This window comes from Hippoglossus stenolepis, chromosome 15 (genome assembly GCF_022539355.2).
Source record: "Hippoglossus stenolepis isolate QCI-W04-F060 chromosome 15, HSTE1.2, whole genome shotgun sequence".
NCBI classification, from domain to species: Eukaryota; Metazoa; Chordata; class Actinopteri; order Pleuronectiformes; family Pleuronectidae; genus Hippoglossus; species Hippoglossus stenolepis.
Window position 1 is genome coordinate 21,177,572 of NC_061497.1, and position 7,659 is coordinate 21,185,230.

Here is a 7,659-nt window from a genome sequence, read left to right on the forward strand (position 1 = left end):
TTCTTCTCAATTGAGACTTTATTCTTGTAATATTACGACATTATTCTTGAAATTTCAGTATTTGCAATGAACACTTCATCGTAGAAAACGTATTTCTTCACCACAGAAAATTGCAAACCCTTCATGTTCAGCTGTGTTCATTGCACCAAACGTGAGGATGTCTGGAGTTAAAATTAAAAATAGAATCCGCCCAGATGTTTCTTCTCCTGCTAACACAGTGTCTAACAAAGTGATTTGAGTCATTCACTCCGCACCTTGTTCTTTCCAACATGTACTATGAGGTGTGACGCGCCCTCCAGGCATTAATGTGCACTCTCCCCATCAATTAACTATCAGTGACGCTTCCTGGTCACATGTGAAAACTGTACAAATTAACTACTACCTTCCACCAAGCAGGTTTGTTTGTTTGTTTGTTCGTCAGCAGGTTTACTACGAAACTATGTAACGGATTTCTACGAAATTTGGCAGAAGGATGCAACATAGGCTGAGAAAGACCTCATTACGTAGGGTTGCTTAATTAAAGCTGAAATCCTCTTCATGTTCCGATTGCCATCGTTCCGATCATTTCATTTGAGACAAATTGACCAAATTGGCCTGCCTACCTGCCACTAACCTACCTGCCTACCTGCCACTAACCAACCTGCCTCCCTACCACTAACCAACCTGCCTACCTGCCACTAACCAACCTGCCTCCCTACCACTAACCAACCTGCCTCCCTACCACTAACCAACCTGCCTACCTGCCACTAACCAACCTGACCTGCCACTAACCAACCTGCCTACCTGCCCTAACCTGCCTGCCACTAACCAACCTGCCCACTAACCACTGCCTACCGTCCACTAACCAACCTGCCTACCTGCCACTAACCAACCTGCCTACCTGCCACTAACCAACCTGCCTACCTGCCACTAACCAACCTGCCTACCTGCCACTAACCAACCTGCCTACCTGCCACTAACCAACCTGCCTACCTGCCACTAACCAACCTGCCTACCTGCCACTAACCAACCTGCCTACCTGCCACTAACCTACCTGCCTACCTGCCACTAACCAGCCTGCCTACCTGCCACTAACCAACCTGCCACCTGCCACTAACCTAACCAGCCTGCCAACCAACCTGCACCGCCACCTGCCACTAACCAGCCTGCCTACCTGCCACTAACCAACCTGCCTACCTGCCACTAACCAACCTGCCTACCTGCCACTAACCAGCCTGAAGATAGCGAGCGAGTCACGTAGAAAAAATGTATTTGTGTGTGGGGGAGGGTCTCCAACTATAACAACAACAAGTAATTATTCAATTTATACCATATAGCAATCAGCAACTTTAAATTATAATTAAATGAGCTGTCATACAACTATACAATTTGCAGTATACAGTATAAATTGCTGTTATTTCGACGACTATATCAAACTGTGAATCTTTAAACTCAGTAAGTTTTGTTCTATTTCCACCTTAACACCTTAAGCGTCATTTCTTTTGATGCATTATGTGTTTGACTGGAGCTGCGTTATATTCTGATGTTTTTCAGCCCTGAGTCGTGTCTGCAGGTCGCCCTGAAAGCTGCACTCAACCTTCATGAAAGAGAAAGAGAAGCATGTACGTCTCCTGAGAGGATAAATCCAAGGTCAGACAAAATACCTGAGAGTCACTCAGAGGAACTCTTTAACCTTTTCATAACTCCGAGCTTCTCACATCTGGCATCTTGCAGCTGTACGGTCAGAGGTCGATCAATCAAACTGAAACTGTAACTGAAACGTCCCCTCTAGCCTCAGTGGTGAATAAACCCTCGACCTTTGCACGGTGGCGATGTGAGATAAGTTGAAGTCGCACTCGCACGTAAAAAGGGTTGTGCAGATGTTGCCGCTCCCTTCCCATTCTGAGGCAACAAAAGCACTGGGGATAAGAATGGGTTTAAAGCTCTTAATGGACATTCAATCAAAAGTGGACATAACTTCTTCCGTTTTCATCTCTTCAGCGCTTTGATTCCGTTTCAGTGGAAACAATACGACGTGTGTGCAGAGGGCAGAGTGACCCACAGACGTGAGGAGACGGTGACCCAGTAACACTGAGAGTAAACCTACGTCCTGATAAGACCTCAAAGTTAAAGTCAGGTCTAATCTTAATTAAACTGAGTAATACTTCTACATCTGTGTTATTTCAACTGTGTAATACTTCTACATCTGTCTCTATTAAACTGAGTAATACTTCTACATCAGTCTCATTAAAACTGTGTAATACTTCTACATCAGTGTTATATAAACTGTGTAATACTTCTACATCAGTCTCATTAAAACTGAGTAATACTTCTACATCAGTGTTATATAAACTGTGTAATACTTCTACATCAGTCTCATTAAAACTGAGTAATACTTCTACATCAGTGTTATATAAACTGAGTAATACTTCTACATCTGTCTCTATTAAACTGTAATATTTCTACATCTGTGTTATTTCAACTGTGTAATACTTCTACACAGTCTCTATTAAACTGTGTAATACTTCTACATCAGTCTCATTAAAACTGTGTAATACTTCTACATCAGTGTTATATAAACTGTGTAATACTTCTACATCAGTCTCATTAAAACTGTAATACTTCTACATCAGTCTCATTAAAACTGTAATACTTCTACATCAGTCTCATTAAAACTGTGTAATACTTCCACTGTCAGTGCAACTTCAATATGTTTGTTTGTGCAATTCCAATACCTCTCCAATACTTTATTCTATTTTGACATTTCCTCATGTATATATTGCAAGTTTACTTATTTTTTACTCATGCTTCTCATTATGCTAGTATCCCATTTGCTGCCGCTGTAACATGGAACATTTACAATGAAAAGGATTATCTTATTTTATCATAAATTAAATGTATAGAAAGGTAAATTAATGAGGTGAAAACTGAGGGTTTAAAGTTTCCAAAATGTTGATCAGATGGTTTTAATCTTTTATAAAAGCAGAAGACACTGACGTTACATGTAAACCCACATCAACTCATTCAGTCTCTTAGATGCAGGCCACTGATTATTCAACACCTTGTTCTGTTGTCATGTTGCCAGTGAAAACAAAGTTCAAGCCCGAGTCTCTTGGCCTCATTTGTCGGCCTTTGTGGTGAATATTGAGCCTGTTGTGTTTCTGTGGTTACATACGTTTGTAGGTGAGTGTATTTATGACTGTGTGTACAAGTGTGTATCTCTGTCTCATTACATAACCAACATATTTAAATGATTATTTCATTCTTGTGTTTTTTTTCCTGCTACTTTTTCATTATTCACATTTTCACCACAGTAAAATTCTCATTTGAGAAAATAATAACTGTTTTAAAAATACTGTTTCTGTACTTCTTCCTTTTATCAGCCACTAAAACGCTCTGGATTATAAATACAAGTGGAACTAAGTTTCACCCTGAAAATAAAATCAGGATTGTATAAAATTGTATTGTTTTAAATCGTAACATTGCAGAATGCATGAATCAGATTTCTGAAGTGACCCAACTCTTCATCTGTTTCGTTCCTGCTCAGCAAAACAACCTCATAACTAACTAACAAGTAAAACAACCGGTTTTACCTTCATGTGACCGTGTGTCTGACCTCTCAGGCTTCACAGGGGTCAAGGGTCAGTTCCTAGCAGATCAAATAATTCACATTCTTTAAACGCCAGATGAAGAATGTGAATACAGGCTGACTTAGATACTCACGTGTTGATTGTATCATCATATAAATACACGAGGAAAGATTAACTGTGCTGTAGTTTCTTTTTCTTATAAGGACCAGGGCTATGAAACTGTTGATTGACAGTTGGATGGACCAATCGGCGTCATTTAAACAGAGTTAACACATCAAGAGAGTTTACACAAATACATTTATATTTTGTATTTTAATTTTGCGAGACAGGGTTTTTTCTCCGAGATTAATTTGTGGATCTTGACTGATTTACTGATCTACTGAGTGCTGGTCACCTGTTTATCCATATATTGAATGTATCTCGTGTCCAAATTGCACCAAATTGTGAAAATGAGAAGACGAACATTTCCCGAGATATGTGAGACACATACAGACGGACAGAGATTTGTGGCATTAGTAAAATAACCTAGGTAGATGCTGAAAGAAGAACCGTGCAGCTCTTCTCCTCCGACCTCACATTGTGCATCTCTTTACTTGTTTGTCAAGTTGCTGGTATTTGGTCGAACATGACTCACTGCAGAGTTTAGGTGAGCTGAAGTTTACACAGAGGGATCCCTGGGTTTGCTCATGCATGAGTACAGCTGGAGGTATTCCCTCCCTGACGTGTGTGCCTCTAGGTCGGAGGCCTCGCCCGCGGGGGTGGAGGCGCCGGGTGGAGGCGCGCGTCTCTGTGTGTTGAAGGGATCGGCCTCGTTGTCATGGGAACTCGGAGCATGAGATCGCTGTAATTAGTTTCTGTGAGAAAAGACTGTAAATGTCTTGGCAACCACCTCAGAGCTGTGTGACCGCGAGATAAACTTTATTACACGAATTAACTTGTTACACAACTTGATGTTCTTATCGTGGCTTGTACACTTCAACCTTGATCATATCTGTGTCTTCAATTTGAATCAATCAAGTCTATTAATGTTACACATGGAATTACATGTCAAAAATAAATAACAACAATAATGTCACTGAGCAGAGAGTTTTCCTCGGCCAAGGAACAACTGTCCCTTAAATTCTGCACCAAGTTTGGACGTAGCTCTAAAACAATTGAAGATACATAAACTGTTCATTCTTTAATGAATTCACATTATCTCAGCTTCACATTAGAGGTTTTTGTTCCCCTACGCCCCCATGAAACCACTTTTAAAAGATCCTGATCTGTTTCTTTTGTTTGTCAGCAGGATTGTGCAAAAACCTACTGATTTGAAATAGATCCGATGAAGCTGTTTCTTCTCCTACTGACACAGTTTCTAATACAAAGATCTGTGTTAGTCATTAGGTAAACTAATTACGTGAGTTCTTTCCACAGTGTAACGTGAGGTGTGTCGTTCCTTCGAGGGATTCATGTGAACTGTCGCCATCAATTAACTGTGAGTGACATTTCATGGTTGCATGTTTGTACTGTGTTATAATTAACTTTAGAACTCCACCGAGCAGGTTACGTTTTCACGCCCTCTGTTTGTTTAATTGTTTGTTGGTTGGCTCGTTGTTTCATCGTCAGCAGGATTCTACAAAAAAACTACTGAGAGGATTCCCATGAAACTTCGTGGAGGGATGGAACAAGAAAGAACTTTTGAGATGTGGTGTTTTTAGACATTTTGATTTCTGGGAATAATTGATGGAGAATAGTTCTTGTATTGAAGCTCATGTACCCCTTTTCCAATAAGGCAGTTCAAGGCCGGTTCCGACCCAAAGACTAACTTTGTCTGTCGAGACACAAAGAACTTGCTCTTGGCCAGAAAAGCTGGCTCCGGAACGACACCGACTCTTTGCTGGTGCAGGAGAAAGAATCGCTTACGTCAGAGGCTGGTGGCAGAATTACCGTGACCAATAAAACCGACCAAAACTTTGTTTGAGCTCGTGCAACGTATCGTCTGCAGAGAAGGAGACCAACCGGACCATTTCCGGTGTTCATGTCATTGCATCAGATGTCACCAGGATAGAAGAAAGAAATTCCTGCTGACATAGTAGACCTGGAATCTGACCTCAACAGAGAAAGTCAGTCCCGTTAAACCTGCATGCGGCGAGATTCAGCGACGCAGGAATGTTTGTGACTCAGTTAACGAATCACATTCCTCTTGTGTGCATGTGGATGGTTAATTGTGAGGCCCGTCGTGAACAGACTCCCGCGCTCGCTGCTCCTCTTGGGTTTGCCTGGATACATGATTTGTTTGAGGAGTTCCCTCGTTGACGCAGCGTGCTCCTCATTTGTCGTTTCCATGGCGTGGCGACGCGTTGTGAACGTAATTACGTGTTCCAGTGAGTTAAATGTCCAGAGGATGAGTCAGAAAACAATTAGCGACAACCTCACCTTTCTTGTAGCACATAGTCAAGCCAGAAATGTCAGAATATATAAGTGAATATTCATACTCCTATAGGAATAAACCATATTTACTTCATTACATCAAAAACATACTGTTCACTCCACCCAACAGCCTCCAGGGCCTTTAGCTTTTACGAGTAAGTAAACTGCCATAAAACCCCTGAAAATATGCATCGCTATGTAGGTTTAACACCTGGTTCATCAGCTGAGAGTGTCGAGAGTTTCTCTGACAGCACCAGACTTTGCTCGCTGGTTTTAATGCTCCCTCTGTTAAAGACGAGAGCGAGCGCATGGGGACAGAAGGACCCGTAAAGTTTTACTGGCCGACTATTAACCTCTTATCAGACTCAGAGCTGTTCCTGTGTCAGATCCTCGCACGGTCTAAAGATCCAAGTCCAGCCGGGTCAGCAAATCTCTGAGAGGAGAGGAAGGTTCTGGAGGTGGAATGAAGCTCAGCTGAGCTTTTTAGTTTTGTGCCAGCACACGACAACAACCTGCTTCTATTAGCTGCAGAGGAGGTTTTAGAAAACAACAGAGAAACATGAACATAAATGTCTGACTGTACTTTGCTCTTAAAACCATATTGTCAATAAAATGTGGATAGAAGACGATAGAAATCCATCATTGTCGTTGCATAAGAAGTTTAATTACAAGTTGAAAAGAACACGTTCAAGTACAGTCGTCCATTCAATCTAATATCAATGCAGAGGGGCCGCAGTATTTATCTGTCCCACAAGTTACTAATTCATTTTGCATTAAATATAAATGTATGAAAATCTCATAAACGTTTGTTAAAGATTAAACGTTTGTCCAGCTGGTCACGTACAGTGTTCGCCTGAGGCCGTTGTTTGAGTGTCAGTTAAAGTTAAACCTCCCAGATGTTTTTTATGTAATCGTTGTTTGAGGAACTAAGAGGTAAAATTATCAAAAAGGAGTTAAAACAAGCTCCAACAGTAAAACTCTGCTCACACACTGATGCATCAGAGTTAACAATAAGATAAGGTCATGAATAACTGGGTCAAATAACTTAAATTGTTTTTTAAACTTTAGGTGCATTGAAGACTTGAATATAGGATACCAACATATTTGTTTTTTGTAAAATTCTAAATATTTTCTACATTCTTATTCTGTAAATGTTTGCAAACATAAACACTGACAGGGATATATCTGTAAAAGACCCATAACTGCCGATATCATCAAGTTACTCAAGTAAGTGTTGAAATCTATTAACTTCAAACCTTTCGCTACAGCTTTTGATTCAATATTGACATGATTTTTATTGCATTTATGTTTTAAATGTTTTTTTTTATTCATCTGTCCATTAATATTATTAGTTTGTGTTGTTTATGCAATTTTATTGGCCTTCATTTTTTTCTGTTGGCCTTTTTATTGTTATTACAGCTTTTAAAATCTAATTTGCGGAGTCTCATTGTCATTATTTTGATTTATTTAGTCTCTTATTGGCTCATGAAAGAAGATAAAGTGAAGACATTTTGATTGGGATTGAAAATCTTGCTTTTTTTTTGACAAATATATATTTTTGGGGTTTATTAATCTTCTGTCACAGTTTCTTTGTGTTTGCCAGAGCTGTCACAGTGTTGATATTTCCAACAGCACTTGAATGCAACACAGGTTTTCTATGGGAGGGAGGTGGGCGTAA